The following is a 12500-nucleotide window of genomic DNA, read 5'->3' as shown; positions in this document are numbered from 1 at the left end:
CTCCGTTCCCGACTCCCGTGTCCGATTAGGGTGGGGGACGGCTGGTTGGAAAGCCCCGACGCTGGCGCAGATTATATTGCCGGACTGGCCCCTGGCGAGTTGGGCAAAGTGTCGCAGTCCGGCAGCGGGTAACAGGCCAGCGGTCAGCGGCAGCTTATCGGTGATAACTTCGGGAAGGAAAGTCCGATCCGGTCGGGGTGAACTGCGACTGAACGGGGTGGTGGGGCCGCACAGACCAGTAGCGGGCTTGTGTAGCTGCCTCTTGGCCCGGCCGAGGTACAGCCGTTGGCTGGAGACCGCTTTCCGACTGCTGAGCCGGTGCCGCGGGGACCCACCTTGACGCGCCGGCTGTCCGAGCAAGCCAGGGGCAAGGGGCATCCATAGGTACCAGAAGGGAGTCGGTCCGACACCGGGAAGTCGGGTGCCCGTCGCTCCGAATCGAGCCCGGTGTTTTCGTGCGTGTAACAGGGCGGGCGTTTGGACCCGGTTGTCCGGGAGCGGGTCCCCAACGGCGGGAGATTGCCTGGGTTTGGCCGGCCGGCAGTCGAACGCCTTTGGCTCCGGACTCCCGTGTCCGATTTCGGTCAGGGAGGGCTGGTTGGAAAGCCCCGACGCTGGCGCACACTATATTATCGGCCTGGGCCCCGGCAAGTTCGGGAAAGTGTCGCAGTCCCGTTCCGGCGGCCGCCCCGTCGGTCAGCGGCAGCTTATCGCGGATAACTTCGGGACGGAAAGTCCGATCCGGTCGGGGTGAACTGCGACTGAACGGGGTGGCGGGGCCGCACAGACCAGTAGCGGGCTTGTGTAGCTGCCTCTTGGCCCGGCCGAGGTACAGCCGTTGGCTGGAGACCGCTTTCCGACTGCTGAGCCGGTGCCGCGGGGACCCACCTTGACGCGCCGGCTGTCCGAGCAAGCCAGGGGCAAGGGGCATCCAGTGGTACCAGAAGGGAGTCGGTCCGACACCGGGAAGTCGGGTGCCCGTCGCTCCGAATCGAGCCCGGGGTTTTCGTGCGTGTAACAGGGCGGGCGTTTGGACCCGGTTGTCCGGGAGCGGGTCCGCAACGGCGGGAGATTGCCTGGGTTTGGCCGGCCGGCAGTCGAACGCCTTTCGCTCCGGACTCCCGTGTCCGATTTCGGTCAGGGAGGGCTCGTTGGAAAGCCCCGGCGCTGGCGCACACTATATTATCGGCCTGGACCCCGGCAAGTTCGGGAAAGTGTCGCAGTCCCGTAGCGGCTGCCGCCCCGTCGGTCAGCGGCAGCTTATCGGGGATAACTTCGGGACGGAAAGTCCGATCCGGTTGGGGTGAACTGCGACTGAACGGGGTGGGGGGGCCGCACAGACCAGTAGCGGGCTTGTGCAGCTGCCGCTTGGCCCGGCCGAGGTACAGCCGTTGGCTGGAGACCGCTTTCCGACTGCTGAGCCGGAGCCGCGGGGGCCCACCTTGACGCGCCGGCTGTCCTAGCAAGCCAGGGGCAAGGGGCATCCAGTGGTACCGGAACGGAGTCGGTCCGACACCGGGAAGCCGGGTGCCCGTCGCTCCGAATCGAGCCCGGTGTTTTCGTGCGTGTAACAGGGCGGGCGTTTGGACCCGGTTGTCCGGGAGCGGGTCCGCAACGGCGGGAGGTTGCCTGTGTTTGGCCGGCCGGCAGTCGAACGCCTTTGGCTCCGGATTCCCGTGTCCGATTTCGGTCAGGGAGGGCTCGTTGGAAAGCCCCGGCGCTGGCGCACACTATATTATCGGCCTGGACCCCGGCAAGTTCGGGAAAGTGTCGCAGTCCCGTAGCGGCTGCCGCCCCGTCGGTCAGCGGCAGCTTATCGGGGATAACTTCGGGACGGAAAGTCCGATCCGGTTGGGGTGAACTGCTACTGAACGGGGTGGGGGGGCCGCACAGACCAGTAGCGGGCTTGTGCAGCTGCCGCTTGGCCCGGCCGAGGTACAGCCGTTGGCTGGAGACCGCTTTCCGACTGCTGAGCCGGAGCCGCGGGGGCCCACCTTGACGCGCCGGCTGTCCTAGCAAGCCAGGGGCAAGGGGCATCCAGTGGTACCGGAACGGAGTCGGTCCGACACCGGGAAGCCGGGTGCCCGTCGCTCCGAATCGAGCCCGGTGTTTTCGTGCGTGTAACAGGGCGGGCGTTTGGACCCGGTTGTCCGGGAGCGGGTCCGCAACGGCGGGAGGTTGCCTGAGTTTGGCCGGCCGGCAGTCGAACGCCTTTGGCTCCGGACTCCCGTGTCCGATTTCGGTCAGGGAGGGCTCATTGGAAAGCCCCGGCGCTGGCGCACACTATATTATCGGACTGGATCCCGGCAAGTTCGGGAAAGTGTCGGCGACCCGTACCGGCTGCCGCCCCGTCGGTCAGCGGCAGCTTATCGGGGATAACTTCGGGAAGGAAAGTCCGATCCGGTCGGGGTCAACTGCCACTGAACGGGGTGGCGGGGCCGCACAGACCAGTAGCGGGCTTGTGTAGCTGCCCCTTTCCCCGGCCGAGGTACAGCCGTTGGCTGGAGACCGCTTTCCGACTGCTGAGCCGGAGCCGCGGGGGCCCACCTTGACGCGCCGGCTGTCCTAGCAAGCCAGGGGCAAGGGGCATCCAAGGGTACCGGAACGGAGTCGGTCCGACACCGGGAAGCCGGGTGCCCGTCGCTCCGAATCGAGCCCGGTGTTTTCGTGCGTGTAACGAGGCGGGCGTTTGGACCCGGTTGTCCTGGAGCGGGTCCGCAACGGCGGGGGATTGCCTGTGTTTGGCCGGCCGGCAGTCGAACGCCTATCGCTCTGGACTCCCGTGTCCGATTTCGGTCAGGGAGGGCTCGTTGGAAAGCCCCGGCGCTGGCGCACACTATATTATCGGCCTGGACCCCGGCAAGTTCGGCAAAGTGTCGCCATCCCGCAGCGGCTGACGGGCCGCCGGTGAGCGGCAGCTTATCGGGCATAACTTCGGGAGGGAAAGTCCGATCCGGTCCGGATCAACGGCAGCCGAACGGGGTGGCGGGCCCGCACAGACCAGTGCCTGGCTTGTGTAGCTGCCCCTTTCCCCGGCCGAGGTACAGCCGTTGGCTGGAGACCACTTTCCGACCACTGAGACGGCGGGGCGGGGGGCGGCCTGCACGCGCCGGCTGCCAGAGCAAGCCAGGGGCAAGGGGCATCCAACGGTATCTGAACGGAGTCGGTCCGACACCGGGAAGCCGGGTGCCCGTCGCTCCGAATCGAGCCTGGGGTGTACGTGTGTTTAACAAGGCGGGCGTTTGGACCCGGTTGCCCGGCACCAGTCGAACGCCTGTCGCTCCCGACTCCCGTGTCCGATTTCGTTCGGGGATGGCTCGTTGGAAAGCCCCGGCTCCGGCGCACACTATATTGCCGAAGTGGCCCCGGGCGAGTTCGGGAAAGTGTCGCCGTCCCGCAGCGGCTGACGGGCCGTCGGTCAGCGGCAGCTTATCGGGGATAACTTCGGGAAGGAAAGTCCGATCCGGTCGGGGACAACGGCAGCTGAACGGGGTGGCGGGGCCGCACAGAGCAGTGCCTCGCTTGTGTAGCTGCCTCTTTCCGCGGCCGAGGTACAGCCGTTGGCTGGAGACCGCTTTCCGACCACTGAGACGGCGGGGCAGGGGGCGGCCTGCACGCGCCGGCTGCCAGAGCAAGCCAGGGGCAAGGGGCATCCAGCGGTATCTGAACGGAGTCGGTCCGACACCGAGAAGCCGGGTGCCCGTCGCTCCGAAGCGAGACCGGGGTTTTTCGTGTGTAACGTGGCGGGCCTTTGGACCCGGTTGGCCGGGCGGCAGTGGAACACACACAGACACTCGCATACACTGAGAGAGACAGAGAGAAGATAGAGATACACAGAGTGAGAAAGACAAAGTCAACTCAGTAACTGAAATGTGAAAACTGACAACTGGGAAACCAAAAGTCAGAGTGGCAAATGATGAACCAAGGTGGCAAATGATTAACTGAAAACTTGTCATTCACATTTGGGACGGAATTCAGGATGGGAATGTATTCGGCCGCCTTACCGGGGCTTGGGGGTGCTGCTTTCCCGCTTGTGGAACCGAGTTGGGGTCGTCAAATGGCCTGGTGCATTGTTTGAAACACTGGTTAATGAGTTGTCAAGGTCGGAAATCATAGAACATAAGAGCAGCTCATTAACTGAAATTTTGAACATCGACAACTGGTTAACCAAAAGCCAGAGCGACAAATGATTAACCAAGGAGGCAACTCATTAACTGAATTTCGAACATCGACAACTGGTTAACCAAGAGTCAGAGCGACAAATGATTAACCAAGGAGGCAACTCAGTAACTGAATTTCGAACATCGACAACTGGGTAACCAAAAGACACAGGGACAAATGAGTAACCAAAGGGCCAACTCATTAACTGAAATTTCAAAGAGGCAACTCATTAACTGAAATTTTGAACATCGACAACTGGATAACCAAATGTCAGAGCGACAAATGAGTAACCAAGCAGGCAACTGATTAACTGAAAACTTGTCATTCACATTTGGGACGGAATTCACGATGGGAGTGTATTCGGCCCCCTTACCGGGCCTTGGGGTGCTGCTTTCCCGCTTGTGGAACCGAGTTGGGGTCGTCAAATGGCCTGGTGCATTGTTTGAAACACTGGTTAATGAGTTGTCAAGGTCGGAAATCATAGAACATAAGAGCAGCTCATTAACTGAAATTTTGAACATCGACAACTGGTTAACCAAAAGCCAGAGCGACAAATGATTAACCAAGGAGGCAACTCAGTAACTGAATTTCGAACATCGACAACTGGTTAACCAAAAGACACAGGGACAAATGAGTAACCAAAGGGCCAACTCATTAACTGAAATTTCAAAGAGGCAACTCATTAACTGAAATTTTGAACATCGACAACTGGTTAACCAAAAGCCAGAGCGACAAATGATTAACCAAGGAGGCAACTCATTAACTGAATTTCGAACATCGACAACTGGTTAACCAAATGTCAGAGCGACAAATGATTAACCAAGGAGGCAACTCATTAACTGAATTTCGAACATCGACAACTGGTTAACCAAAAGACACAGGGACAAATGAGTAACCAAAGGGCCAACTCATTAACTGAAATTTCAAAGAGGCAACTCATTAACTGAAATTTTGAACATCGACAACTGGTTAACCAAAAGCCAGAGCGACAAATGATTAACCAAGGAGGCAACTCATTAACTGAATTTCGAACATCGACAACTGGTTAACCAAAAGACACAGGGACAAATGAGTAACCAAAGGGCCAACTCATTAACTGAAATTTCAAAGAGGCAACTCATTAACTGAAATTTTGAACATCGACAACTGGTTAACCAAAAGCCAGAGCGACAAATGATTAACCAAGGAGGCAACTCATTAACTGAATTTCGAACATCGACAACTGGGTAACCAAAAGACACAGGGACAAATGAGTAACCAAAGGGCCAACTCATTAACTGAAATTTCAAAGAGGCTACTCATTAACTGAAATTTGAACATCGACAACTGGTTAACCAAATGTCAGAGCGACAAATGAGTAACCAAGCAGGCAACTGATTAACTGAAAACTTGTCTTTCACATTTGGGACGGAATTCACGATGGGAATGTATTCGGCCCCCTTACCGGGCCTTGGGGTGCTGCTTTCCCGCTTGTGGAACCGAGTTGGGGTCGTCAAATGGCCTGGTGCATTGTTTGAAACACTGGTTAATGAGTTGTCAAGGTAGGAAATCATAGAACATAAGAGCAGCTCATTAACTGAAATTTTGAACATCGACAACTGGTTAACCAAAAGCCAGAGCGACAAATGAATAACCAAGGAGGCAACTCATTAACTGAATTTCGAACATCGACAACTGGTTAACCAAAAGACACAGGGACAAATGAGTCACCAAAGGGCCAACTCATTAACTGAAATTTCAAAGAGGCAACTCAATAACTGAAATTTTGAACATCGACAACTGGTTAACCAAAAGCCAGAGCGACAAATGATTAACCAAGGAGGCAACTCATTAACTGAATTTCGAACATCGACAACTGGGTAACCAAAAGACACAGGGACAAATGAGTAACCAAAGGGCCAACTCATTAACTGAAATTTCAAAGAGGCTACTCATTAACTGAAATTTGAACATCGACAACTGGGTAACCAAATGTCAGAGCGACAAATGAGTAACCAAGCAGGCAACTGATTAACTGAAAACTTGTCATTCACATTTGGGACGGAATTCACGATGGGAATGTATTCGGCCCCCTTACCGGGCCTTGGGGTGCTGCTTTCCCGCTTGTGGAACCGAGTTGGGGTCGTCAAATGGCCTGGTGCATTGTTTGAAACACTGGTTAATGAGTTGTCAAGGTAGGAAATCATAGAACATAAGAGCAGCTCATTAACTGAAATTTTGAACATCGACAACTGGTTAACCAAAAGCCAGAGCGACAAATGATTAACCAAGGAGGCAACTCATTAACTGAATTTCGAACATCGACAACTGGTTAACCAAAAGACACAGGGACAAATGAGTCACCAAAGGGCCAACTCATTAACTGAAATTTCAAAGAGGCAACTCAATAACTGAAATTTTGAACATCGACAACTGGTTAACCAAAAGCCAGAGCGACAAATGATTAACCAAGGAGGCAACTCATTAACTGAATTTCGAACATCGACAACTGGTTAACCAAATGTCAGAGCGACAAATGATTAACCAAGGAGGCAACTCATTAACTGAATTTCGAACATCGACAACTGGTTAACCAAGAGTCAGGGCGACAAATGATTAACCAAGGAGGCAACTCATTAACTGAATTTCGAACATCGACAACTGGGTAACCAAAAGACACAGGGACAAATGAGTAACCAAAGGGCCAACTCATTAACTGAAATTTCAAAGAGGCAACTCATTAACTGAAATTTTGAACATCGACAACTGGTTAACCAAATGTCAGAGCGACAAATGAGTAACCAAGCAGGCAACTGATTAACTGAAAACTTGTCATTCACATTTGGGACGGAATTCACGATGGGAATGTATTCGGCCCCCTTACCGGGCCTTGGGGTGCTGCTTTCCCGCTTGTGGAACCGAGTTGGGGTCGTCAAATGGCCTGGTGCATTGTTTGAAACACTGGTTAATGAGTTGTCAAGGTCGGAAATCATAGAACATAAGAGCAGCTCATTAACTGAAATTTTGAACATCGACAACTGGTTAACCAAAAGCCAGAGCGACAAATGAATAACCAAGGAGGCAACTCATTAACTGAATTTCGAACATCGACAACTGGTTAACCAAAAGACACAGGGACAAATGAGTAACCAAAGGGCCAACTCATTAACTGAAATTTCAAAGAGGCAACTCAATAACTGAAATTTTGAACATCGACAACTGGTTAACCAAAAGCCAGAGCGACAAATGATTAACCAAGGAGGCAACTCATTAACTGAATTTCGAACATCGACAACTGGGTAACCAAAAGACACAGGGACAAATGAGTAACCAAAGGGCCAACTCATTAACTGAAATTTCAAAGAGGCTACTCATTAACTGAAATTTGAACATCGACAACTGGTTAACCAAATGTCAGAGCGACAAATGAGTAACCAAGCAGGCAACTGATTAACTGAAAACTTGTCATTCACATTTGGGACGGAATTCACGATGGGAATGTATTCGGCCCCCTTACCGGGCCTTGGGGTGCTGCTTTCCCGCTTGTGGAACCGAGTTGGGGTCGTCAAATGGCCTGGTGCATTGTTTGAAACACTGGTTAATGAGTTGTCAAGGTAGGAAATCATAGAACATAAGAGCAGCTCATTAACTGAAATTTTGAACATCGACAACTGGTTAACCAAAAGCCAGAGCGACAAATGATTAACCAAGGAGGCAACTCATTAACTGAATTTCGAACATCGACAACTGGTTAACCAAAAGACACAGGGACAAATGAGTCACCAAAGGGCCAACTCATTAACTGAAATTTCAAAGAGGCAACTCATTAACTGAAATTTTGAACATCGACAACTGGTTAACCAAAAGCCAGAGCGACAAATGATTAACCAAGGAGGCAACTCATTAACTGAATTTCGAACATCGACAACTGGTTAACCAAGAGTCAGAGCGACAAATGATTAACCAAGGAGGCAACTCATTAACTGAATTTCGAACATCGACAACTGGTTAACCAAGAGTCAGGGCGACAAATGATTAACCAAGGAGGCAACTCATTAACTGAATTTCGAACATCGACAACTGGGTAACCAAAAGACACAGGGACAAATGAGTAACCAAAGGGCCAACTCATTAACTGAAATTTCAAAGAGGCAACTCATTAACTGAAATTTTGAACATCGACAACTGGTTAACCAAATGTCAGAGCGACAAATGAGTAACCAAGCAGGCAACTGATTAACTGAAAACTTGTCATTCACATTTGGGACGGAATTCACGATGGGAATGTATTCGGCCCCCTTACCGGGCCTTGGAGTGCTGCTTTCCCGCTTGTGGAACCGAGTTGGGGTCGTCAAATGGCCTGGTGCATTGTTTGAAACACTGGTTAATGAGTTGTCAAGGTCGGAAATCATAGAACATAAGAGCAGCTCATTAACTGAAATTTTGAACATCGACAACTGGTTAACCAAAAGCCAGAGCGACAAATGATTAACCAAGGAGGCAACTCATTAACTGAATTTCGAACATCGACAACTGGTTAACCAGAAGACACAGGGACAAATGAGTAACCAAAGGGCCAACTCATTAACTGAAATTTCAAAGAGGCAACTCATTAACTGTAATTTTGAACATCGACAACTGGTTAACCAAAAGCCAGAGCGACAAATGATTAACCAAGGAGGCAACTCATTAACTGAATTTCGAACATCGACAACTGGGTAACCAAAAGACACAGGGACAAATGAGTAACCAAAGGGCCAACTCATTAACTGAAATTTCAAAGAGGCAACTCATTAACTGAATTTCGAACATCGACAACTGGTTAACCAAATGTCAGAGCGACAAATGATTAACCAAGCAGGCAACTGATTAACTGAAATTTTAAAATTGACAACTGGATAACCAAAAGTGGGAACTCATGCTTCGGACGGGCTTACATACGGCAGGCTGACGCCCGGCAGAGGCCCGGGCTTCGCCTCCCTTGCGTAAGCGACCGTCTCCGAATCGATTAAAGGCGTAAAATCGGAGTTCAGAGCGGGAAAAATTTTTCCCGAAAACGGCCGGAAAAAAAAAAATGTCTCCTTTTCCGCCGAGCAGGGTGGCATTCGAACGGGCACGGGAAGCCGCGTCTAACGGTGTAAAAACGGCTTGGCTCCGACGCGGGAGTGCGGAGATATGGCCGTTCAAAGTTGTACTGGAAGTCCGGAAGGAGAAAAATTTGACTGCCTGTAGCCGAAAAAAGTTCCAGCGGTCGGTCACAAAAGTCAAATCCGTCCCGCTGATTTGACACTTGTCATTTCTGGCAGGGGGGATTGGCGGGGTACCTGGAGAATGGTAGGAGGTGGTTTTTCGAGACTTTGTCTGTTTTCCAGATTACTGTCTAGGGCCTCCAGGTCTGCAGAGACCGACCCGGGCTGCCGTCCAACCGACTTTTAACCCTTTTTGGGTGGAAATTTATTTCCATTTTTAACCAATTTTCGGGTTTTTGGTCGGGCTTAAAAACGGCAGCCTGACGCCCGGCAGAGGCCGGGGCTTCGGCTCCCTTGCGTAAGGGACCGTATACGAAACGATTAAAGCCGAAAAATCCGAGTTCAGAGCGGGAATTTTTTTTCCCGAAATCGGCCGAAAAATAAAAAAATTCTCCTTTTCCGCCGAGCAGGGCGGCATTCGAACGGGCACGGGAAGCCGCGTCTAACGGTGTAAAAACGGCTTGGCTCCGACGCGGGAGTGCGGAGATATGGCCGTTCAAAGTTGTACTGGAAGTCCGGAAGGAGAAAAATTTGACTGCCTGTAGCCGAAAAAAGTTCCAGCGGTCGGTCACAAAAGTCAAATCCGTCCCGCTGATTTGACACTTGTCATTTCTGGCAGGGGGGATTGGCGGGGTACCTGGAGAATGGTAGGAGGTGGTTTCTCGAGACTTTGTCTGTTTTCCAGATTACTGTCTAGGGCCTCCAGGTCTGCAGAGACCGACCAGGGCTGCCGTCCAACCGACTTTTAACCCTTTTTGGGTGGAAATTTATTTCCATTTTTAACCAATTTTCGGGTTTTTGGTCGGGCTTAAAAAACGGCAGCCTGACGCCTGGCAGAGGCCGGGGCTTCGGCTCCCCTTGCGTAAGGGACCGTATTCGACCCGATTAAGCCCCGAAAATGGATCCAAATGTCGGCCGACCAAGTAAGCTTGCTGGGGAGAGAGACTAAGTGCCGGGCTGGGCACCTCATTAACCAGTGAAAAGTTTTGGCTGCTGGAGAGACTAAGTCCCAGCCTGGGCACATCATTAACCATAAATGAAAAAGGCGAGGCCGAGTCTGGTGCATGGCTAACTGATTAACCAAATTGGCAAGGCCCGGGCTGAAAGTGAATGAGCGACCCGTGGCCAGGGGGCTGGAATGCGGGAGAGAATCCAACCCCCAAAATATGGAAGTCCGATGAGAAAATATTCGGCCGCCTTTTGCGGGCCTCGGGTGTTGCTTCCCGGCCTGGGAAAGTGAGTTGCTCCCGCCGAATTGACATGTGCATTTAACGATTTCGAGACATGATTAACCAAAACGCGGAAGTCCGATGAGAAAATATTAGGGCCCTTCAAGCGGGCCTCCGGTGATGCTTTCCGGCTTGGGAAAGTGAATTGCTCCCGCCGAATTGACATGTGCATTTAACGATTTCGAGACATGATTAACCAAAACGCGGAAGTCCGATGAGAAAATATTCGGCCGCCTTTTGCGGGCCTCGGGTGTTGCTTCCCGGCCTGGGAAAGTGATTTGCTACCGCCAAATTGACATGTGTCATTTCTGGCAAGTGTCTCAGGACATAGTTAATGAGTTGCAGTTTGGGAAATCATTAACCTCGTCGGAAGTCCCGATGAAGAAAAAAAAAAGTGCCATTTGCGGGGATTTGGGTGCTCCTGGTCGGATAGAGGTGGCCGTTTGACCCGCTGATTTGACACTTGTCATTTCTGGCAGGGGGGGTTGGCGGGGTGCCCGGAGATTTTCGGGAACACGATTTTCAGAACAAAATTCACTCAGCGGGAGCACTTTGAAAATGCCCGAAAAGTGTTACTTTGCTAAAAGGCTCATTTTATCAATATAGAGACCTTTCAAAGAGTATTGGAAAGTCATATTAAAGTGGTTTTGTGGCTTTTATGACTTAATGACAAAAAACTCTAAGTGTGAATCTGAAATCGTAGACAGACAGCAGAAACATATAAATAATTCCAGCGTCTAAGTTTCATTTGCTGTCTGTCACACAGGTGCCTCTGAACCGGTCAGGGCCTGTGACCCCACTGAGCTTGTGTTTTGTGGCTTATGCACACGCAGTGTTTGCACCAAGTTCCCCTGTGTTGTGCGCTCAGTGGGCCCGTCCAAGACAGCAGAAACAAGATGTACATGCCAGCGTCTTTAAAGTTTCATTTGTTGTCTTGTCACACAGGTGCCTCTGAACCGGTCAGGGCCTGTGACCCCACTGAGTTGTTTACTGGGGCTAATGCACAAGCAGTGTTTTGTCAGAGAGTTCCACTGTGTTGTGCGCTCAGTGGGTCCGTCTAAAATGACAAGACAGCAGAAACATTCCAGCGAGTTTCATTTGTTGTCTTGTCACACAGGTGCCTCTGAACGGGTCAGGGCCTGTGACCCCCGCTGAGTTGTTTACTGGGGCTAACGCACAAGCAGTGTTTGTCAGAGAGTTCCACTGTGTTGTGCGCTCAGTGGGTCCGTCTAAAATGACAAGACAGCAGAAACATTCCAGCGAGTTCCATTTGTTGTCTTGTCACACAGGTGCCTCTGAGCGGGTCAGGGCCTGTGACCCCATTGAGCTTTGTGAGCAACGTATGCACACGCAGTGTTTGCAACGAGATTCCCTGTGTTGTGCGCTCAGTGGGCCCGTACGACCGATTTGGTGACTCGCGTCCGTAGTGGGAGTCCCCGGGCCGGCCCAGTATAGAGAGAGGCTGGTGTTCAGGCTATTTCGGGGTTTCCTCTCGTTTCTGTCGCTGGTGACAAGACGGGCATGCACACGGCGAGTCAGAGAGAGAGGGTGTCGGCGCAGCTCCCGGTGTTTTCTTCCTTGGCCGCGCCCTTCTCTTTGTCCTTGAAACTCTTTCGCGTGAGTCCGAGACGTCCTGTGATTCTCAGTGGTCCTATTCAAGCAGCGGAGCGGGTGTCTGCCTCTTGTGCACGAAATCTTGTGTGCTCAGTGCGTCCCGTTCTGCTAGCTGAACACGCTATTTCTCTGGCAAATTTGAGCAAAGAAACGCGCACGCAGACAGACACACGCACGCGTGGTGTAGGTTGTTGTTGTGTGAGTGGTTTTTCTTGCCTTGACGGTTACCGGTTGCAAACACAATTAAGTTGAACCCGGCACCAACCTC

This window comes from Somniosus microcephalus, unplaced genomic scaffold (assembly GCF_052327205.1).
Source record: "Somniosus microcephalus isolate GS21.2 unplaced genomic scaffold, FLI_Smic_1.0 scaffold818, whole genome shotgun sequence".
In the NCBI taxonomy this organism is placed as follows: Eukaryota; Metazoa; Chordata; class Chondrichthyes; order Squaliformes; family Somniosidae; genus Somniosus; species Somniosus microcephalus.
This window is presented reverse-complemented; position numbering follows the sequence as displayed.